The 24,584-nt window shown below is 41.0% G+C and overlaps 1 long non-coding RNA gene across 1 annotated transcript; it reads right to left on the reverse strand.

The window, feature by feature from the left end:
- Nucleotides 1-8,878: 8,878 nt before the first annotated feature.
- On the reverse strand, nt 8,879-19,555 carry LOC138724220 (uncharacterized). Its single transcript, XR_011337991.1, has 4 exons — nt 19,503-19,555; nt 19,266-19,389; nt 9,369-9,472; nt 8,879-9,069 (listed from the first exon to the last, which is right to left on the reverse strand). It is a non-coding gene; the product is annotated as an uncharacterized lncRNA (long non-coding RNA).
- Between the last annotated feature and the right edge of the window lie 5,029 nt (nt 19,556-24,584).

The following is a 24,584-nucleotide window of genomic DNA, read 5'->3' on the forward strand; positions in this document are numbered from 1 at the left end:
CCAGCTCTCTCAGCTGTTCCTCATAAGGCCTGTTCTCCAGCCCCCTCACCAGCTTTGTTGCTCTTCTCTGGACTCGCTCCAGAGCCTCAACATCCTTCTTGTGGTGAGGGGCCCAGAACTGAACACAGGATTCGAGGAGCGGTCTCACCAGTGCCGAGTACAGAGGGAGAATAACCTCCCTGGACCTGCTGGTCACACCGTTTCTGATACAAGCCAAGATGCCATTGGCCTTCTTGGCCACCTCGGCACACTGCTGGCTCCTGTTCAGTCGGCTGTCAACCAACACCCCCACCAGGTCCCTCTGCTCCAGGCAGGTTTCTAGACAGACTTCTCCTAGTCTGTAGCACTGCATAGGGTTGTTGTGCCCTAGGTGCAGGACCCTGCACTTGGCCTTGTTAAACCTTTTCAATAGCTTCACATCATCACCATTAAAATTACTTCTCACCTGACCTGAAAACAAAAAGGACTGGCCTTTACTGCAATAGGAATAGTGTCTCATAAAGGTTGCAACAAGATTTATCCCACATAACTAAGGGGCCAGCAACTTGGGACAAGGATCTGAAGGCTTGTTATCACTCTGAAGAGCATCACAATTCCAGTGTCACAGCTCATTCACTTGCAAATAGCAAGAGAGCTTTATTACAAGATCACCTAACCATTACCCTTGGAATCAAAGAAATGGGTGCATAATCCAAACAGTAGTGCATACAAATCCTGAAAAAGCATGGGCTAAAGTAGCGAGATTTGTCCAGGTGGACATCAACTAGTAAGCTGATAAAATATAATCTGGAATCACGGGACATAAACATAAGTTAACCATTACTATGTTCATTTTGTGGCAAGTTTGAATGCACAAATTTGGTTTGCTGTGAAATGTTTCTGATCTAAGACTATTTCAAAACATTTTCTCCTAGAATAAGTTACCAGAATGTTTACCACTTTGTAAACCCCTGTATCCTCCAAGGTCTGAAGTCTGTCTTTTGATAGTGAGAAAAAATCCCAAGAAGGTTTATCCCAAGACCGATATCAGCATGGAAAGTTTCGGGCCATACAGTTGCTTGCCATTTTCTTAAAGTTAATTTTAAGAGGTACCTTGTAATTGTCATTTCCCAGTAATCCTTGCACAAGTTCAATCCTTTATTACTGTATCTCTGCCATCCACAGAGTGCCTCTGTGCTGCTCCTATTTCTCCTACCCAAAACATCTGTTCTATGCTAGGTTATTAAAACTCCTGTAATATCATGAGATTCAAGAATGGAAGGAACAAGATGTTGAGGTTTTCTCATTAAAGGAATAGACATGAGCCAAATCTTTGATGAAGACTAAGGTAAATATTTTCTGAGCTTTTAATCTTTTAATAGCCATTTTTTCACAGTTTCGAATCACTCAACTTTAATAAGATGAATCATTATGTCTTACAAAGAGCAATATTGTTTTTCAATTGTATTTCTTAAAAGACTGAAGCAAACTGGTAAAGAAAGCACATTGATCCATGGAAATCTCCTCAGGTCTGTTCTGTTTAGGCTCCTACATCTAGCTTATCAGCTCAGCATCTTCCAGCCTAGCACTAGAAAACATAACTAAGGTCTATTACATGCTGTTCATTCCCACCCACCCCCAGGCACGTGCAGTAGAGCATCTTGTTTTGGTAGGGTTTTTTCCTCCTGAGAACACACATTCTGCTGTACATTTGTCTTGTAGGATGGGGAATGTGTGCCTTGCTCTTGGAATTTGTTTTCATAGAATTGTTTAGGTCAGAAAAGAGCTTTAAAATCACCGATTCAACTATAAACCTAACACACTGCCAAGTCCCTCATTAAACTATGTCCGCAAGCACCACATCCACACGTCTTTTGAAATACCTCCAGGGAAGGCGACTCAACTGCTTCCCAGGGCAGCCTGCTTCAGTGCTTGACTGCTCTTCAGTAAAGTAACTTATCCTAATATCTAGCCTATCCCCACTCCACACAAATTGAGGCTATTTCCTCTCATCCTATCACTTCTTACTTGTGAGAAGAGACCAAACATCACCTCACTAAAACCTTCTTTCAGGGAGCTCTAGAGAGTGGTAACTTCACAACAGAAGCAACATCCATGCAGTGCAATGTCTAAATCAGCCAGTGTACTGCTCACAGCCTTCCTAGCTTCTCCACTGCTTTTGGAGTCCAGGAGAACAATTATGCTGCACAGAGCTGTACCACATGAAGTATGTATGCGTGCACTCTCTTGCAAGCAGCAGGTGTACCCTTTGAGAATAAAATAAGGGTATTTGCACCTGCTCCCATCACAAAACATGGCCTCTGTTCAAATTTTGAAACACTCGGAGGACCGACTATTAGGAGTTTTTCATGTTAAAAATGAGTGTTTGCTTATAGAAGCACCACCCTGTGAAGTGTGGGTACAGCAAGAGGATCACTCCCACCCCTGGAGCGCTGGTGCTGGAGAGATCTCACTTGCTATGAGATATTGAGATATTCTGTTCATAATGAGGGGCTCATTTAACAGGGTTGCTGCTATACCAGATAGCAGAGTTGAATAGGGTCTCATCCCCTGGAGTTGCTAACCAAGCTCTGTTACGGTTTAATGCTGGTCTTTGAAAATCTGAGTTGTTTTCTGCAGCTGGCTATGAACAGAAGTTCCTCTCCCTCTTTTATTGCTGGTTGGGATGCAGGGCCCTCCTGCTTGTGCTCTTCTCTCCTAAGCAGCTCTGCAGAGCGCAGCAGGGCCAGAACTTACTTTTTGTGCCCTGGGAAGCTAACACCAACAGACCTCAACTGCTCCCCAATGGTGAAAGAAACGAGCATTTTCAGCTCCCCTTTCCTCCTCAGCTTTCAGCACCTCATCCTCACATTGAGCTAATAACAAAGTTTTCACTTGCCAAAGTGTTTAAGCTAAACTAAACTGGTTTCCCCCTCCCAAAGCCATCTGTTCTGCCTTTCTACTTCACACAGCAGTACCATAGGGCACCAGCTCAACTCTGCTCTTCCAAGACACCCTTTAAAGTACCTTCCTGCAAATGATTGAATTTGAACTCCAGATATCTGCAGACATATGGTGGCAGATAGTTAAACTACCAAGCAATACTGTATGGGTTTAGGTATGGACCTGCAGGATTTCCTGGCCTAAAGCTAAAGCTGTGTAGGCCCTGTTATAGATGAAAGCAGATGTTTATGCACTCAGCAGTCAAAGCTGAGGATGGATTCAGAGTCTGTTTAAAAAGTAAAATTTCAGTTTCTGGTGAGGAAACAAAAAGAGGAATGCTACCACCATGTAGCTGTGAAATAGATATGCCCAGCAGGAATATTCAATAGGCACATACGTATACAAGATGCAAACCACCAAGAATCAGTCCCATAACTGCTGAGTTTCCCCTTTTCAGAAGCAAGATCATCAATGCACTCTCTACAAGTCTCCAAGATGCACAACCAGTTGCACCAACAGATTCTCCCTCCCCAAAAGGATCTAGGCATGATCTTTTGCCAGCCTACACAGTAAATGAACCTCTAGAGCAGCCTTTGTTGTCCTTCGCTGTAGGGAAGCGCAACACTGCAGACATCTCTTATTTCTCATTATTCACAAGGATCCTGTCCTAGACCAGTTACATCATTATTTCTACAGTTTACCATATTTTTTCTTCCCTGCCATCCCCTGCTTTTTGCATTCTCACATGGGAGGTGTGCCCTTACCATCATGGAAGCACTGGATTTGCTTGCATACCTCAAATTCAATCCCCAGCTCATTTTGCTACATCTACTCCAGTGCCTTGTAAATGGTTTTTACCTGCTTGTTTTACGGAAGCGCATCACCAGATCATTCTTACGGAGCTACTACAGATATGCAGTATTTTGAGAAAATGAATATATAGAGAAGTAGCTGAATGAAAACAGGATGAGGTTTCCCGATTTCATTTGTTGTAACAGAGTTCAACATCCTACTCTGCTACAGAGCTTTCCATTGCAAGACTTCAAAACAGTGATTTTGATTTAGAAACAACTGCGAGAGGTAAGCATTTAGATAGCCTCACCTTCCCCTTTATGCCATAGCCTCGCTCTGCAGCCTGTGGCAAGACTCTAAACTTTTTCTTGTTAAGCTCTGCTTTACATGTGCCTCTCTAGGAAGGTGACAGAGTACTATCAGCAGAGTACGTTTTCTTCTCCTGGTACATGTTTAGCATGAGCCTTCAAAGTAAAGGCTGATCTTCCTCCTCACACTTATTTCAGGAGACAATATCTGATCAATCCAAGGCTGTACTTAATGTGCATTTTTCCTTTAACAAAAACAACTCCAAAGCCATCTACTACTTGTTACCAGTGCTGCCAAGTTGAGTCACTTCCAATACTCTCTTAAAGGTGGATGATCACGTGGCTTTTTACTGCTTCAATAAAATGAATTTTATTACAAGCTGCTGTTGCCTTTTTGTTCTCTGTTCAGCATATGCTACAATGCCATTTGATATATTCATGACTAATTTATTCATTTTTGGAAAAGAGGTATTTTATTTTATAGCCTTGACATAGACACATAGCATTTCCACAAAGAAAATTGATGTGTGGGATAAAACAAAACAGCTTCCAGCACTAATCTTATAAAGTCATTGATTTTAGTTGGAGCTCACTTCCACAGAGCTGCCTTCAGAGACACCAACAAGAGGATATCTCCATCCTGAAACCACACAGACTCTTCCTTCCTCCGCAGTGTTCACTGGGCAGACAGTGAAACATCAGTCCAAAACCTCTGAATCTCAGACCTGCCAGGCATACAAGCAGAGCAGATGTAGCTGGTGGAATGCCAGAGTTTTACTGAAAACTTGTACTTTCTCTGCAGAGAAGGAAGAATAGGGCAGCACTCATTGTGATTTATGAGACCCCTTACTCCAAGTTTGGAACTTGTTGCTTGCACCAGTTTAGCTCTGCTGTCATCCCACCATGGTTCAGACTCTGAACCTCCCTTGCTTTGCAGCAGATCAGGCTGGAATAGGCAAGTCTACAAACAAAGACATCCCAAGATGGTCATTTTGTGTCAGACGTTACGTGAGTCAGTTTGACCAAATCATATACAGAAGATGACAAAAGAGGGAGGAGGGAAAGATACCAGCAGAGAGAGGTGGCATTAAAGTCCTATAAGGCTCCTGCCTAGTTCTCTTATGCATCCAGCAGTACAATGCTTGCATCAGTACATACAGTATTCCAGCTCATCTTTTGCCTTTTGAATATTCAATTTAGCAGGTAAATACAGGACAATAACCTGATCCCAGACTGAGGCAGCCTGTGTTAGGGCTGAATTCATCCACAAACATCTGCCAAGGTGCCCTTGGAACCATGCTCCTCACATACCAGTATCAAGGGGGTCAGGATGCCTGAGGCAGGCAGAGTCTAGACTCTCCTGCCCTGGGGTACGTGCAACCCTGCCAAGGCCGTGCTGAGACTGTTTAATCCTATTAAAGCATAAGCTGGGAGTACATGATACTCACTTAAGGAAAATAGCTGACTTTGTTCCCAAGATCTGAACCCCACAGCAGCAGATGCTGTGGGATAACCCACCGTTATTGATTTCTGCAGGCATGGCTGGCCAGCTCCTCTTTCACTGTCTGAAGAAATCCTGCAGCACTGTTCTTTGCTCCCATATGAACAGATAGGACTAGGATCCCCACTCAGCACAAGTGCCAGAGCTAAAGTACATGCATTTCCAAAGGAAATTTGCAAATATGAGGACCCAGGTAGTCCTCCACCTGTTGCTTTACTGGCAGACTCTGCAAACAGAGCCCATGCAGAGCCAGACACTAGTTGTCACTGTCCCCACACAAGCCTTCTCTGTGTTAAAGTACCAAATGGATGAAAATGGCATGTCACCATCTACCTGTGGGATGTTCCTTCAACTCATTATTGCTGCTAGATTTGCATGCGCACATGGAAATGACAGGGTGCAATCTTCAGTCTTGGTGGGGCAGGGGGAAAGGGATAGTTCTACAAGTCAGAAAATACATCTGGTCAGGAACAGTAATCGTTCATCAAAAGTAGAAAAAGCTCTAATAAAGTGGACTGCGCAAACTCATCCAAGTATTTTTCATATATGGCAGGTGCAGGAATTCTATAACATATGTAGAGACCTCTTTGCAGCATCCAGCTCAAGCACAGGATTCAAGATTTCCAGTGGTCCTGAGCATTAATAAGTTGAACAGGGTAAATAAAATAACCGGGGAAAAAAAATGAAGACATTTTCCCCTTCCAGAACTGCTTATTTTTTAAAATACTTGTGCTGCAGTGCAGCACAGAGCATTGATTAGAGAACACCTTACCAAGGAAGTGACAAAATCAGCATTGTTACTTTTATTCATTCCACCAATAATGAGTTGAAGCAATTCCTGCCACTCTCATGCCATTCAGACAGACAGTTGTGTGTATCCAGGTAACCACTGCTGGCACTGCAGAGCTCACTGCAGATATGTGCCCAAGGACACATCTCCCAGGAGCTCACAAAAGGACCAAGAAGGTAGGGGCCAACCTACAGAGGCCAGCACGCTTGTTTGCCCATCCTCCCCAGAGAATGCTAGCGAGGTTGGGCAGATACTAGACTTTTGTCTAGTAGAGGTATGTAAAGCAGAACATCACAAAACCCGAAACCAAACAAACAAAAGAAACAGAAAGAGAAGCAGGACAACAGGAACAAGAGGGAGGCAGACACATGCATGTAACCAAGAATTAAATGTTTTTCATTTCTTCATGTGCATTTCCTGTCATGTTTCTCTGCATCCCCAAGTACTAGAGCATTGCCTCCCTGTCTTCTGATAGCAAAAGCCTGTCCTCCGGTAATAACCATAAAACCTGTTATTTAAAGAAACTGCCAGCCGATCCTGCTTCCCTCTCCCCTGTTTAACTGAGCTGTCATGTTCCCCTCCCCCTTGATGCTTGCTTCAAGTAATTTCCCTGTAGATCTTCATCAAGAGTATTAATTCACTGTGCTGCTGAATAAGTAATCACCACAGACATTTCCGTACTATTTGCACCCATTGACAGTTTACATAAACAAAATGGAAGTCCCCCAATCTCTGTATCCAGGAACTTGGTGTGTTTTTTTAAAAGTGGCACTGTCTGAGGCAAAACATGAATACAATCTCCTTTTTTTTTTTTGCTACAAAAAATAACATTATACAACACTTGCTCCACACAGCCAATTGTAAGTGTCTTCTTCATAGCCCGTGTAGCCAGTTATTTCTTAAGAAGGTGCTTAACATGCTCTCCAAGGCAGTATTCATACTATCCCACGTATCCTTGCAGTTGCTATGGAAATCGTTCCTCCATAAGCCAATGTGCAAATGCAGGTCTCATTGCTGAGTACAGAGGCTAAAGGTGTGCATGAGTCAAACTATTTGCTGCGCATTATTCCTCTGCAGCTTCACTGCTGCTGAGAGGCAGAGGGGAACAAACAATTAGTGTCCACAATGAGAGAACCTGTAACAAGAAGCTCTGGAGAGAATTAGCAGGATAGTAAAAGTACTAGATAGTCACACGAAAGCTCTGGCTGAAAACTGTAGCCAAGCACTATTAAGTCATCCAGCTCACCTGCTCTAGTTGCCACAGAACGGACAGGATTCAGGCACACAAAACATCACAGAAAGCATCATCACAATATTTTTAAACATTTGAGGAGGAAAAGTAAAGTTGCAATGCACCATCATAAATGCAAGGCAGACAGCATCCTTCCCTGACTGTAGATCTGTAGCGACACAAAAAGGCTGACAATAACGTCAAGCTTTTGATGAGGAATTGCTCTTGGCTACAGAGAGCAGAGACTGCAGAGCTGCCAGGAGAGCCACATGACTTTGGTGAAGCAGTAAAACCAAAAGGGAAACCCACACACAAGTCAAACTCCTCTGCATCTGCTGTGTTTGGCAACTCTTTTAAACGTGGTTTTCTTGCTCCTTGAGACCCATGGATAAGAACTAAGGTGTATATTGGACTGTCATTAGTCAAAATACAGCTTGATGTCTGCAGATGCTTTTCAGTAACAACCTCTGCTGTCTCACAATGTAACAGAGAACCCTGCTGCCTCCTGGACTCATTGACCATTTACCGTCAGTGGAGAAGACATCAGAGCAGAGACCACGTGCAGCCAGCTGCAGAGCTCTTCCACACCTCATTCTAGACAGACACGAGCATCTCTAAGTACATGGGAGTTTGAGTGAAAGTTTCATCTTCCAGAAGAGACAAGAATATCCTTCATACATCTCTTTCTCTCTTCCCTAGAGTGCTTGGTATTACTTTCCATAGATGTATTGCAGTATGTCCCAAAGCAGCTCCCATGCCTTGGGGGTTTCCCAGTTCAAGGTCCTACTGATAGAGTCATTAAAAAAACCAAAACACCAAACACAAGGTCTTTTTCCTCCACCCCACTGCAGAAAATAACTGCTCCTGCAGAAGTTCAGCAAGGGGTCCATCACACAAACTTAAGGTTTCTATTCACATCTTATCCCCTTTCTCACTGCTCTCACAGAAACACAGGTATCATATCCACCCTCTCCTCTTATTTATCTTCTGTCCTAGGAATCAGGAAACTCTTAAAAGCATAGCATGTAGCTTGGAGTTACAGATTCACAGAAGTTAGTGAAGTTTTATCTGACTTTTTTTTTTTTTTTTTTGAGTCAGTCACCTCGGGCAAAGGCAACAAGTTGAAGAACAGAATCCAAACACCCAAACAAAATCTGAATACCTACACAACATCTCAGATCACATAAGTAATTATCTCAAAGTACAACTCCTTTGAGACACCATTACATACAACAATTAAACACAACCACAGTAAACAAGATACAGCATACTACTATAAACAAAGCGAGCAGATCTCCCTTAACTATAACCCAAAACAAAGGTAACACTTACTTCAGCCAGAAAGGAGACTGCTATTACGCAAAGCTGCTCTACTTCGCTTTACTCCAGCTTGCTTTCCAACACAGAGGCAGTCTGGTCTCCCCTCTTCTCTTATAAGCTCTCTGCCAGGAGGTCAGTTGGTCAGTGGTCCTTAGTAGAAACACCTGCTAGTGCAGCACATCTTGTTAGCAGTGTGCAGATATGGCTGTGATTTAAAACAAAAGACCACAGTTAATGATTCTTTACAAGGCTTGTTGTATTCTAACTATCTCTGACCTGTAATAGGTATTTCTATGTTATTTTTTCTAGTTAAAAGCAGCTGCATTCAGACTTGACCGATATCATCCTAGTTTTCTAATAAACTGTTACACCATTTCATGAAAATACAATGCTATGCAAATAACAGTGTTTCCATTTGTGTTAAGAAGATACGATATAAATGTGAATAAATTACACTGAATCATGCTGTCATAGAGAAGTATATTGTGTTTTATAAGTACTTACCTTATGTAAATTAATACCAGCCCTGTATTAATGCAGTCCTGTGGATAGATGTCTTTTGTGTCATAAATGATCACATCTACTATTCTTCAAATGCTTCCAAATATCTGAGTGGGAGTTGAAGAATACAAGTGACATAAGAAACTAAAGAGTTTTATTTCAGGAACATGTTAATATGCTAGAATATAGTATCAGGGATTAGAAGTTATGGATTAGATATTCATTTTCACTGACTTGTTAGAAAGGGTATACAGGAAACAGCAAAAGAATAGTAGAGGAATAGCAATGAGCAATGCATATGTTTGCATTCATTATAATTAATGACCATTCTTTTTATTTTTAGTATAATGGCATTCATGATGAATTGTGTTGTGAGTGTAAATTTAAGAAATGTAATTGTGAATGGATTTGGTACGATCTGTTTACGACATTCATATATGCAGACATGATACCATGATCAGAGGTACTGGGAAGGATTCTTCTCATGTACATGAAAGCCAAAACCTGAGATCCTCTGTAAATCTAAACTCTGAGTAAGTTTGTGAATTTGCTAACTCATTAGGGGGATTTCTTCCTTCCCAGATGCATCATTTCAAGTAAATTGCTTGTTTGTTGGCATCCAATTAAGAGGGTCAGCTTGAGCTAAAAGACTCCATAAAAATACTTAGTACTCTCCTGTAAAAGTTGTAAGAGAATTTAGGAATCCTGAACAATTAAGATATGGATTGACTTCAATAGTTTTCTAAGATAGTTCTTCAGCAACAGAAACCCGAATCAAAACCCGAGTCAAACTCAGAGACAAAGTTCTCACACATATAAGAAACCTTAAGCCTTGCAGGAACTGTTTCTTTGTAAAATGAAAGATGAAATTCGTACATGAAAAGAGGATGCACGTCTAAAAAATCATCAGAGAGAGGAGAAGAGGCATTACTGACTCAAGGTTGAGCTAACTTTTAGTTTTCCCTTGGGACAAACACTTTTCCTGCTTTGCACCAGAAGCAGCTCATTCAGCTATGGCAAAATTGTCTGAAAGGAGGTTGTAGAGAGGAGGGTGCTGGCCTCTTCTCCCAAGTGACAGGGGACAGGACAAGAGGGAATGGCCTCAAGCTCCGCCAGGGGAGGTTTAGGCTGGACATTAGGAAAAAATTCTTCACAGAAAGGGTCACTGGGCACTGGCAGAGGCTGCCCAGGGAGGTGGTTGATTCACCTTCCCTGGAGGTGTTTAAGGCATGGGTGGACGAGGTGCTGAGGGGCATGGTTTAGTGTTTGATAGGGAATGGTTGGACTCAATGATCCGGTGGGTCTCTTCCAACCTGGTTATTCTATGATTCTATGATTATCTCTTATCTCTCAATAACAACTGCACTTTAATTTATGTGTGTAATGGCAGGGGGACACAGAATATACTTGTAAGTCCCAAATTCTAGAATTAAACTGCAAGAAAGAAAGGCTTGCCAGTATTTGAGAAGCAGGATCCTGTACATCACTCTGTATGGGGAGCACCCTAATGTACCAAAAGCTTTCAGCTCCAATCACCTCCCACAGGAGCCTAGTGGCTCAGCACTAAGCAAGCAATCTCAGCATGTTTCAGGATGAGGCCATTTCTATGCTTGACAACAAACATTGCTGTGCCTCTTTGCGCTGATTCTATACACATGAATATAATCTAGTAAATCTCATCAGTGACACATCAGGCCAGAAGTGCTGCTCTCTTGGCTGAGCAACATGCAGCTTGGCTTCACAACACCAGCAACACACCCTGAGTTACAGATATAGGAAGGATATTTTCATCTGACTAGACTGTTAATGAAACCAAATGCTATTCTGCTTTCCCCGACACTCCCCTTTGTTGATGGGTTTAAGTTGTGAGAACACTTGTCCTGTAAACAAGAACAAAATCATGTGGTTGTTCTTGTAATTTTAAAAATATCCCAGAAGATTTTAGAGGTTGATAGTGTATAACACAATGTCCTGTCCTTTCACAGGAGCAGAACAGGGTTCTAACATATATTTGTTCAAAGCAGAGAAAACAAATGAATGTTCCCTTCTCTTGTGTATGAGCCTTTGGCCCTGAGTTCAAAACTCAACTGTCAGCTTTAGGTCTAGAGTTGGAGAAAGCCAGACAATCATACACATTTATCAGATGCACCAGTTCTACTGATTTGGGATGGCAATATGCAACCTACCACTTCAAAAGGAAACCTCCCTGTTATTTGGCTGCTGAACATCAGGAAATCCCAGCCAAGTAGTTGCTGTGCATACAACGGAGTTGTTCCAAATACTTTCACTAAGTCCAGAATGTCCAGGATGTGTCTGAACGTGATATATATAGTCAGGTCAACCGTGCCACACACTTGTGTTTGGATTGAAGTGACTTGAAGGCACTGGGGCTCACGTGGCGTAAAAGGACACATTTTCTGGTGCAGTGTTTGTTTGACTTTCTGGTCATCTAGCTCTTTGTGGTATCTCACTGCATCTTAACAAAATTATTTCTAACAAAAATCATATTTTTGTGAGATACTAGAATTCTGGGATTTGGAATATTGGCTGATTCATGCAAATATTTTTCAGAACAGTTCTGCAATGTTAATCAGCAGAAAGCCATATTCTTCCCAAGAGACTGATTCAGGATTACTTGAAGAAAGGCATTTCAGAGCAATCCAGCAGAAACATCACTTTGGTTAGCAGCACCTCATACTCTTCATTCATAAACAGAATAAATTCTCCTTGTGTTTCCTCCAGTTTGTCCCAAGCATAAGTACAAAAAGCTGCCTTAGGAAGCACAGACTTGCAAGCACTCTGGAACAGGACATGCTTGCATTACCTTGTCCTCCTGTAATCTGGAGTCAAACCCGATTTAAATGCAAGTCATGGGCAGGGCTACTACAGTTACACTTCCCCTTTTGCAGTGAGGCACCAGAGGCAGCTACCTGATTTTGGTATATCTATATCGTCAGAAAACAGTAACTTGATACAAAGAAGGCATCAGCAGGGATCAGAACTCAAATGTTCCATAACAGCAGTTCCTGGTCTAGGAGCGTGGCTCCAGATGCTGTTAGGATGACAACTCAGTATCCCAACCTCAGTGGGGAATACACAGTTGTCCCCATGTGACATGAATGATGACACTGTCCACAGCACACAATTTTAGCCACTAGACATTTGTTATGAATACCTAGCAGCTGCAGCTGGGAATAATTTCTAGTGTGAAGGGCTTGCATTCCCTGTATAGCCAGAGTAGAAGGGAGTCAGCAGCTGCTGATGTTATTAGTCCTTAGCCAAAACTTTGCGAGCTTCCAACCCCACATGTTTTCCCTGGACTTAATGGCTCCATCAACATGCAGCTGCAGGGGCTGCATAGGTGGTCTTGCGCTTCCTCTGACAGGGAAATCTGTTTGGAACTCCATTTTCAGCTCCTTAGAGTATCTGAGTTTGTCCACTTCTGACTGGTGCTTCTAACTTGATTCCTCTTCCTCACTTGGGACCTTTATGTCATTTTTTAAAAAAAGGTACTGTTAGCAGCTATTCCTTTTCGCCTCTCAGGCTCAAGTAATCTCAATGAGGTAGAAAGTATGTTAAACTTGAAGAGCTCCCTGCACTAGACCAGCCTATCAATAATCTCACAGATAGCTGTCCTTGCAAACTGGGAAGACACGACTGTGGAAATTCATGCATGCTTAGAACAAGAATCATTTGATGAACTTTTCAGAGTGGCTGTTCCCATTTCTCCCCTGTGAGCAGTACTGGTATTAATAACTTGCTCCTGCCAGCTGGAAATTCTTGTGATTGAGTGTTTGTGTTTACTTGACTTTAGACAAATACTGTCCTGAATGAGAGGTGAAAAGCCTTGACACAAACTGTGCACTTTAACATAGTGATGTTTGTGGTCCTTTCATTGCATCTAGAATGCCTTTCACACAGGTGCTTTGACTCCTGTGACAGTTCTTCACAAGCCACCTCACTGACTAATGGCACACAGCCAGCAGGATATGAGCGAGATAAATTTGCTTTGTGCTGGTCAAAGGGAGAGTGAAATGGTTGTTTGACATCTCAAGTGAACTGGGACAACCAAGGTCAAATGCACTGTAACTATGGCACAACCATATGTAAAGATGTGAAGTTAGCACCTATTTTGTGGTTACTGGGGTTTCAAAAGGCATTGTAGACTAATCTATGATTTTGGGATTTCTGCTTTTAACTGATAGTGCTCTACCTAGCAATGGAATAGCTCTAGGGCTTCTTTCATTAACATCATCTCCATCTTGGACATATTAGCTTCAGCTGGTTTTGGCCAGTTTGAGATAAGAGCTGATTATGGGGGAAGCTTCAGACTCATCTGTGGTATCTCAGGGGACAGTAGCATTTAGGCCATAGCCTTCAACTCATGTAATTTATGAACTGAAAAGCTTATTCCCTGGAAAGAGAAATAGAATACCCTGAAATATAGATAATCTACACGTAAAACTTACCAGTTTATCCAAAAAACTTTGAATTATTTGCTTGAGTGAAATGCTGGAAGTACAACAATTAAAAATGAGTTGAAATGTCCAATCAAGTAAGATATTTCTGACTACCTTGTCAAGTACTGAATTATAGTTCCTTCTAAAAGGTCTAAAGCCATTAGACATTCAGAATCTATGGCATAATATCGCAAGATAAAGCACGGGTTATTCCTGGGATAACACTTCTCTCTGCAGTGAATAGTTTATTAGGTCTTGTTATGTTTCAATAACCTATATCCTATTAATTAACTTACATTTTATGGACTCTATACATAGATTCAATTAATGTAATTTGTACCTGTGGCTATTTCTGACAAGACAAAATAGGCAGATCCTTACACTGTGATTAGCGGTCTATATTCCAAATGTCTGTCACCAGGTGGTCAAACCCATCAGCTCATAAATGAACAAATCTGCCTCTATTACTAGCTCTCACACAAGGACACTAGTTGTGATTTGCAACTCATGATAACCATAGAAACAAATAAATCCCTGTGTGCAGAGTGGGTTTTTCCCTACCTAGTTCTCTCAGCTAGTGGAAAGTGTATATGTTCTATCCTTATATGTTTACAAGGCCTCTGGGTAAAGTTACTCTGCTCATTGGTGCAGCAAAGATGGGGAAGGGCTGGGGTAAAATCTGCTGTAACGTGTTACAGCTCTGAGGCTGTATGACCCCATCATGCCTTCACCAGTAACGAGGCTCCCTGCCTTAAGCTCATAGCATGCACAACTAATGTGACGACTGCTGGAGGACCCTGCATCCACACGGGCAACGAGCCTGTCTCTAGGTCACCCCAGCAAGTGACTTGACTGATCTCCCCTAAAGGAGGGACTGCGGGACTCCAAGTACAGATGCAGGGGAAAATTACCAAAAAGAAACTTCCAGCACAAAAAATAAAAGTTCTGTGTCAAATAATGTTGTGATGACTGAAGTAACTGTCCTAAAGAAAATGCATGCATAAGAGAAAGTACTCATTAAGCTACTCATTATTGTGTTTGGAGTTTTTTTTTAATACAAGATTATTTCTGCTGAGGTTGGATCTTCCATCATTCTATTTCCTCAAGCTCTATTTTCTTGCCAGCCATCTCTCATACTGCCTGCTTTCATATGTTTGGAAAAGATCATGCTCAGTAGCTGGCCTGGTTCTTCCTCAAACAAATGTCTATGTTGAAAGGACAGGATAAGGTTGATAATCCAGAATGTGTGGAGCAGCATTTGGCCTTTAACTCTGAAAAGGCAGTCTCTAACACAAAGCAAATGAGAGGTTAATGTTCTGCAAGACTTGAAGCACACCTCTTCCTCTGTCCCTTGAACTGCCGGTATGATTTGAAGCCACACATAAGTGCCTTCCATGGAAAAGCCACCTGAGTGAGAAGCAGGTGAACAAAGTGAATCACCTGTTGTTACATGTTTCAGCCTTGACCAGGCCTCTAGCACTGATAAGAAACAGGAACAACCGTGTGAGATAAAAGGGCCAAAGATGAAACAGAAGTTCGAATACCATGTTTTTACATTATCTGGGCACCACCACCTATTTTTATGAAGTTTTTATTGATTCACCTGCAATGATGCAATAACAGTTTTAAATAACTTCCTAGGGATAAACACTGACTTGTCACTAGGTTAGTGAGGAGACTTTGTTGTATCTGAAAATCTGCTGTGTATGCTTCGTCACTCATCTGCATGTTATATCTCTGGAAAGAACTTATGTTACCATAGAATGGGAGAAAGAAGAACACTTGCATAGCAGTGCTCTTTAAGCTAAGCCATTGTGCACATCTTTGTATGGTGATTCACTATGGGGACCTGAGGAGCAAGAATCACAGAATCACTAGGTAGAAAAAGACCCACTGGATCATCGAGTCAAATCAAGAAGTCACAGTCCAAAACAACGCATTGGTGTTCCTGACACTGGCGACCCAGGGACAGTGATACCCATCCTGACTAGATTAACATGGTGCAGTGATTTATCTTAGTCATAGAATTGCTTGAATATTCATCTGTTCGGTTATGCATTTACAGGTTTATGCTTTAAAATAAAATCTATATAGCCACATGGACTGTTTCCATCCAACTGTGATTCGGATATGAACATGGAGGCGCACTCAGGCCAAGAACCTGCAAGTTAGAATCATAGAATCATCAGGTTGGAAGAGACCCACCGGATCATCGAGTCCAACCATTCCTATCAAACACTAAACCATTCCCCTCAGCACATCGTTCACCCGTGCCTTAAACACCTCCAGGGAAGGTGACTCAACCACCTCCCTGGGCAGCCTGTTCCAGTGCCCAATGACCCTTTCTGTGAAATTTTTTTTCCTAATGTTTAGCCTAAACCTCCCCTGGTGGAGCTTGAGGCTGTTTCCAAGTCGGCACCTAACTCCCTCATAATTTCTGACAGCTAAGGAATTGCTAAGTTCACTATGCTTGGTTTTTATTTTCAGTAAGAAATGGGTGTGTTAGTCTCTGAAAGTATTAGTCACATTTTTCAGAAGTGTACTTCTCAATGCAGCCAAGTCAATGGCTTTGGGATGGCCCAGCAATGCAAAATGTCATATGTAAGTAAGGAAGATTAATACTTCACTGCAAATACAGAATGACTATTGGATTGCTTTAAAACTGGCAAAGGTTCCACCATTTTCCAGCTTTTAGTCCAAGGTTCAAAACTTTCCCTCTTAATGTTATAAAAATGTCGCACAGGTGTCAATGTAACACTATCACCCTGTGAAAGCTGCTACCACATGTCCCTGCCATTATTCTTAGACAATAACAAGGAAGAAAATGTTTATCTTTTCACCATGTTCTGAAGGCTCCATTTATATAGACAACTGAGATTCTCCTGAGTAGCATATTAATTAATGAACGTGTAAAACAAAATACAAAGAAAACATACACGTCAAGGGACTATTCATATATATGTGAGTGCCTGTAACTCCCACGGAGATAAATGGGAGATGCACATGCAATTAAAGGGGAGAATACCTTCACCATGCTGGATAGAAAAAGGCCTGCCTGGAACAGAGTGGAACGCATGGGGGGATTTAAAGAAGGATTACAGATGCCTGTGGCAAACACTCTCAATAAATTATAGTTAGATCAAAGAAAAATAGAAGCTTTGATAAGAGATTAACAAGTGCAATTCTCAAATGTGCAGCTGAAAAAAAAATAAAATTACATTTTAACCCCTTATTCAAGGTATTATGTTTTTTTCTAGTTTTGTTTATGAATGACTTCTGGCACCCAGAGATAAAGACAGCTTTTTCGAAGACTTCATTCTGTAACAACCAGCCACCAAATAAACATGCAATTATTATTTTCATGCATGCACCAAGAGTTCTGATATTGGACATGTACTTCAAGTGGTGGAGGTGGTGTCAATCTTAGAAAGAGCAGGTGACATGTTACAGCAGAGTAGGAAAGGAATAATCAGACAGCAAGGCTGCTGGTTTCTTTGATTTGCTAGCTAATTATTTACCAACTTGTAATAAAGACAATAAAAGCAAAATTGGATTTGATTTCATCTGTTTTCTAGAACTGTTTCTTGCCCTAGAACATAATAAACACATGTATACTACTGCTTATGCAGCTCCATTAAAAAAAAGTAGTTCTTTGAATGGTCAGCATAAGATGTAACAGTAAAGTCGTAAGTTACTACAAATGTAAATATCCTTCCATCATCTGATATGAAAGGTGAAGGCTGGTTCTTCTTTTGTTAACTTACAGCTAGTGTGGGAAGACGCATTCTGACTTCGCTTTCAGCATCAGAAAAGCAGGCAACCCAACACGTGTTCTTCAGTGGCTCTGGGACCACAGAAGTATTTGCAGGTGCTTGATACTAACTTCAGAGCAGAAAGGGTAGGACTTCTCTGAATCTAAGCACTTTAATGCTGCAGTTGCCTAGAAATTCTTTCTTTGGAAAAAACACATTCACATGACTATTCCTCATTTCTGAAAAAAATTCTTCAGACAGTAAAAGACAGATCTGGCACTACAGCCTGATGATTTCATATCTGGGCACTGCTTCAACTACACATTTTTCATTTGAAGGTAAAATCTACCATTTTCTCCCACTAGTTCCTGATTGTGCAAATCATAAGCAGAAAGTCTGCTGCACTTGCAAAGTGCATTCAGTAGTTGATTTGACTTTCTCAATCAACTAGCACTGATAGTTCTAATATTTCACTTGGAATTAATTCATTTGGTTCAAAAGGCTGGAGGCCTGCTTAATAGTTCTGGGGGTTCCTGTGACTGATACTGTAATGCCTTGTGACCTCATTCAATAAGTATTCATTTCCGACAAGAAGATGCTTTCATGAAGAGCATGCAGTGCTCTTTCTCCCTTAAAAATCCTCTGTGAAAGTAGCATCATTTCTAACCTCATCAGCACTAACCGATTCAATTTTCCATGAAATGTGAGGCATTAAGCTGAGGGAAGCAGGGATGCATGCTCCTGGGATTAATTCTTTAAGTTTTACTAGAGGCAGTAGCCCAAATCCAGTGTTCCAAGTCCCTGTGTTTGTGCTTCTGGGACAGAAGCTGCACATGGCAATAGCCCTCAGAAATTAAATGACCATTGTATAATGCAGCATAAACCAAAAGTGTTCTTGTTGCTGGGTAGATGTTCAAAGCATTTGGCAGTGCTTTATTTGTATCTTTTTGGAATATGTTTTTACTCTTGTTGCTGACTTATTGATTGTCTGACTTTTGATCAAAGCAACAATTCTTATGTATTTCATCTGCGCCGGTCTCTGTCACCTGGTAGGAATTTCTGGTAGGAGATGGCAAACATCATATATCTTTAACGTGAATATTTTTTCCACCTCCGAAGAGAGGGAAAATATTTCTCATGATTTCTGTGCTCAAACACTTAGAGCTGAACTTGTGAGGATAACTACAAATTCATCTGTTCCTGACTACAAACTCAGCAGTTTATCATGTCAAGCAAACATGTGAAAATATAAGAGTAATATAAGTAATATAAGACTATGACCATGAGTTTGACCTTTGACAAACAAGGCTCGAGAGTATTGAAAAGGAGAAAAAATGTTTTCCTACACCTATTTGGGCTGGAAGTCAGTCTGAGATGTCCTGTTCTTCCTCAATTCATGAAAGCTGGGAGCCCAGTGGAATTTAGAGAGACATGTAATGTTTCAGCATTTCTCTTTCACTTTCTGCTAAAGCTAAGAATTGCAGAGAGACTGCATGAAGAAAACAAAATAACTAGCCAAAATAAAATAACAAGCTGCAGTTCCTTGGCAAATATCTGGTGATTTCTTATTTCCAGACCAGTTCTCCCACTCATGCTGCTAGCCGGGAAAGCAGTGCCCCTTCCCCGCCTCCTCATGCAATATGTTACAAACACCTAAGGTTACTCAAGAGAATTGAGTGGCCACTCACTTGAAATAAAGACAACACAGTGGACTGAATCAGAGAGTCAGAGAAGGCAGAGAAGTTCTGCTCAGATGGGAATCTCACTGAATGCATTCACCTCTGCAGTCACCTAGCGAGAACCCTTGGCTGTCTGAAAAGATGGGCATAAGTAAATGAGAGTGCCCTTCAGTGCTCTCAGTATCTTGTTTTTAAATTTTTTTTCTTGTGTGCATCAGAAAAATGAAAGTATGTGTCCATTTTTACCTTTCTTCACCATGAAATTCCCTGTTTCATTTGGATTAATGGTGTCCTGTATCCTTCCCCCACCAATGCCCTGAGGAGAGGAAAAAGAAGGCTCTCTTTGGTGTTTCTGTCATGCTTTAGCGAGAATAGCCTAACCCTACATTGGCTTTGCCACACAGATGGTCTAAAAAAACATTAAAAAATGCAAAGCTCATCATACAAAATTTCCTAAAGGGTATGCAAGTTATTTATGCTTAGTGTAGCCTCAGCAAGAACTAGCTAGTTACAGCCTAGTCAACTTTTAGCTCCTTAATTTGGGTAATAACAGATTTTTTGGGGGAAAAAGGGATGCCCCATGGTCTCCTTATCCAGCTAGCTCTGGTATGAAGATGCCTTTGCTGAAAGAAAACAGCTATGGGGAATTTTTTTTGTATTTTCCCATGTGAAGTAACAACTTACTATAAATAGTGCCTGCAGATGAGTACATGGCAGTTCATAGGCCCAGAGAAATCAATTTAGATCATTCACACCTCTTTCCTCCTTTTTCATCCATTCCCTACATTTTCTCCTGAAGTAAAACAGAATAGAGAAATCCTATGCCAAATTGTCATAAAAGACTCTAGTAAAACTTCTGTGTGTTTCAGAGGAGCAAAAGTTTTTTTCCAACTGCATCATCTGACTCAAATTTGGCTCTGATTATGATATTTTAGAAGAAAGGGTGCGTTCAGGGAGGGTTTTTTTTGGTTGGTTGGTTTTTGATTACTCTCTTCTCTAAAATTAAACTTAAATTGCATTTTTAGTATATGTACTGTACCTATAACAAATTGATGAGAAAGAGAAAATTGTTTTTTCCATCTGTGTTTGCAGTCACAGAAATACTTACCCTCTAGCCCCAAGACGATGGTCAAAATAATGTAATGTAATGTCATCCCAAAGTTGCATCAATGCTTTTCCACCCTCACTGGCATTATGGCAATCAAAGGAGATAATTTTTTTTAAAAATAGCTTGGATACAAATCCAATAGTATCTTACTGCCAATGAAATCTCATCTTATGAAGGGAGGGAAAGCTTTTCAGCAAATTTAATGTGATAAAGATTTATGCATTTACATTTTAATTGCAATATGTTAAAAGAAAAAAAATTAAAGGATTGTTTTTGTCAAGGTAATAGTGATTTTTAAAATCTCCTCAACCTGTTTCTAATATTATAGAGGATGTGGTTTCAATAAATGAGAAATGCTACATCTCCATGCACATATTATGCCAGTGTTGTGACATAAAATTGTTTTGCTAAAAGATTACAAAATCAATGTTCTCTGAAAACATACTCATATTTTAAGAAAAATCCATCTGATTCTTTCTTACCTCAATTCCCTGAGCTCCCTTTTATTCACAAGATACAGGATCATCCCTGATGTAGAGCATTCACTTGGGTTGCATCCAAAGACCCCACAGGCCAGTCTCAGTGCCAGTAAAGGAGAGGAGCCCCTTTCTGTTTTATCTTAGCTCCCAGGATATTTCAACTGGCTGAAAATGATGAAAAAGAACTAAAGGCAGGCTGACCTGACACAATTCTGGGAAAACAAGGGGAAAGGTTAACCAAAGCTTTAACAAGAAAGAATCAAACATATTGCATGGAACTAGCCATGTGGCTGGATGCAAAGCAAATCTTTTTAAACAAGACTTTCCACAGTGTGAAAGATCTGGTTGAGAGAAGCAATCACGTTAATGCAGTTAACTTGAGTCTCACCAAAGCATTTCAGTTCATGACATGTGTTGGTATGATTTAAAAAAACACGCTTTGAAAGAAGTAAAAGCTGGCTCACTGACAGATTACAAAGTGGTGAGAGTAACGAGTGGAACTGTTTCCAGCAGATTCCCACAAGGATCAGTTCCTGGTACAACATCGCTCAGTATTTTCATCACATGTCCAAACATTGATGTAGAATCAGTGCCAAGATGGTCAGGGGCTGGAGCACTTACCAAGTAAAAAGCAGCTGGGTGAACCAGACTTCCTCAGCCTGGAGAAGACCATGTTTCAGGGGAACTAAAAGCAGCCTACGAGAAGGTGACCAAGACAGCAAGCCAGGCTCTTTACAGAAGTTTATTGGAAGAGAGACTATGATCATAAATTGAAACAGGAAACGCTTCAACTCTATATAAGGAAAAAAAAATCACTACGCGGATACTCAGGCATTGGATCAGGATGGCCAGGAAGGTTATGAAACCCCTGTCCCTAGAGGCTTTCAAGGTCTGACTGGACGAAGCCCTGAGCAACCTTACCTGAATTCCATTTTGATCTTGTTTTGAGCAGAAACTTGGAATAGATGGCTTCTCAAGGTGCTTCCTGTTACTGCAGCTTATGACGGTAATTTAGTCAATCCCACCTGGAGAGAGAGATTTTGGGAGCCCATTAGACAACTGCTTCAACACGTGCTGTAATGTAACACTGCAGGGAAAAGCAAAGGATGGATATCATTTGGCCACTGCTGGTAAGCAGCCCTGAACAAAACTTGCCACCTTCGCAGAGTGGCATTCCCAAAATTGAAGCAGCCAGTTTGCAGCAACCAACACTCCCTTACGTACAGTCCATGAAGTTTGGCACTGCTGCCTGATGGAACCCTCCTGTGTATCCTCAGCTGCTACTTTTGCTGTGTAAGTCGAGCAAGGAACAGCCAGGACCCAGATTTTTTCTGCATAAATAAAGAACGGTCCTGCACATTGTAAACAACATTTCATAGGGATGTTTGTGTCACCCAAAACTATAGCATCCCCTTACATTTACAGAGCAAAATGGCATTGTGCTGCTGGGGTGAAAGGGGACGCTTAGGAACAATCAAAGCTATAACAATGTGAACTGTGAAATAAAAACACAGTTAAAAATTGTCACAGCTCTCTGGAGTGAAGCTGAATTCTCCCTTGCTGCCAGTCAAAACAATTGGCTTTGCTTTACTGCAGAGCAGTCGGCCAGCATAGATGCATGCTAGATCATGACTCAAGTGACCAGGCATGCTCTCCCTGTAAGGATAATAACTTCTACTGCAGTTCCCTACTTTAAGAATTTTTCCTTTCCTGAGTGACTTGGAGGTGTTCTGGAGTATTTATGAATGGCAGAAACCTATTAGACAACTCCAGATTTTCACAGGAAAGCCCTTTTGCAGCAGCCGAGGGAACACTGTATTTCCTTGACCACACAAAAGTGTAGTCAGAGGATACCCAGAGCACAGGCAAAGGTGTGCTGGAGGACCAAGACCTTGACCTGTATTACTGATCAGGAAGGCCAAGTTGCTAGTACATAAAATCATTTGACCACAGATAACAACCCTTTCTGCTGCTGTGCTTGCTTAACTGAGATCCATTAAGGTGAATTAGCCAGCTACATGTGACGTACAAATGTCATCATGATAAATCTCAAAGACTCAGTTAAATTGAAATCCCTTGATTTTAAATAGAAATTACAGTATTTATTTTTCTATTATGTGAAATCCCCAACCCTAACGTCATTTGAGGAGAGTAGTTTTAAAGCCCTACAGTAAGTGATGCAACTATTGACTCATTGCTGACTTGGATTTTGACACCAAAGCACTGTGCTGATCAGACCAGCAACTGCTATGACATCTGCTAAGACTATGACTTCTTTGTTTCTTTGATAACAGCTGACCTGAAGAAAGGCATGGTTTAGTGTTTGATAGGAATGTTTGGACTCGATAATCCAGTGGGTCTCTTCCAACCTGGTGATTCTATGATTCTATGAAATGGAGTTATAGCCTCATCTTTAATTTAATAATTTCTTGTATTCTATTTTTGTACTTAAAACTAACTTTACTTTCCTAGGTGAAATAGATTTGGCGTTTTTTCCCCTAAGGACACAATGTGTTTCTCTTTAGCAGCTTTGTACACAAAAATATGCATTGATAAGAAGTCTCCAGGTGATGCTGCAATTCTGTGATCACTTCAGAAAAAGCAGAAAGACGTCTATCTAGATCTAGATCTATCACATCTATATCATCTACATCTATATGATTTATCTCACTATGTTCAGAAAGTTTGAGCATGAGTGGTATAATTTGCGTATTACAGTTAACTCATATCCAAACTGCTTTTTGACAAGAAATATAAAAAATTGTGTATTAGACAAACAAAAGCGTTTCTTGCCTTTTATGGAAAAAAAAACAGCTGAAAAAGAGGAAGAAAGACAGTTCTTGCAATGTCCTATTATTTACTGCTCTGTTGCGTGTGGATAGATGTAAGGCATGCTGGATGGTAACACATACTGAGAAATAAACAAGCCATTACATACCAACAGATCACTCATCCGGGAGGAGTAAGGTATGGGTTGCATGTACCTTGGGTATGAATGTATCCTTGACTGCACACAAAGAACGTAGTTTCCTGGATTAATACCCTCTTAGGTGTGTAACCTCTCCTCAGCAACCGATTTTTTCACACCTTTACTTATTTAGAAGCAGGAGATGGACAGAGACAGCCAAGCACAATGGCATTCCAAAGGAAAACATCTTGAGATGCAAGGACAGAGCCAAGGGCAGAGTGCTGGAAAATGTAAGATAAGTGGGTACAGCAGTGACGGCATTGAAAACGTTATGGTAATAACCCTTGACAGGAGGTGGCAAATATCATCTGTATCACACATAATGCTCTCACTCTACTACTAAACTCTTTAAAACATTAATTACAAAAATACTTCATATTATTCAGACAACTTCTCTTTCAACAGCAGGGAACACAGTGTGCCATAAAGGTTTCTCTCTGTCATGCTGAGCCTACTGCCTTTTGTGTTTTTCTCAGTGAAGATTTTTAGGACAGTATCGGACTGCTTTACATCTTGCAGATCATTGCTCTGGCCTTACACTTTAGCAGAGTGGCAAGAGTTTTTCAGATTCCCATTACACATCTCCCACCGACCATTTGCTATAACCACTTTTACAAGAAATCACTTGTTGAAAGGTTATTAAGTGTTTACAGTCTAACACAAGGTTGCAAACTCATTATACAGCTTTCCCCTTCCAATATCAAGCAATAGAGACAAGCATGAGGGCTGAGAGTCTTAGCTGATATGAATCAGTGCATTTCTACTATTTGAGT

The sequence above is a fragment of the Phaenicophaeus curvirostris genome, chromosome 9 (assembly GCF_032191515.1).
Source record: "Phaenicophaeus curvirostris isolate KB17595 chromosome 9, BPBGC_Pcur_1.0, whole genome shotgun sequence".
Classification (NCBI taxonomy): domain Eukaryota; kingdom Metazoa; phylum Chordata; class Aves; order Cuculiformes; family Cuculidae; genus Phaenicophaeus; species Phaenicophaeus curvirostris.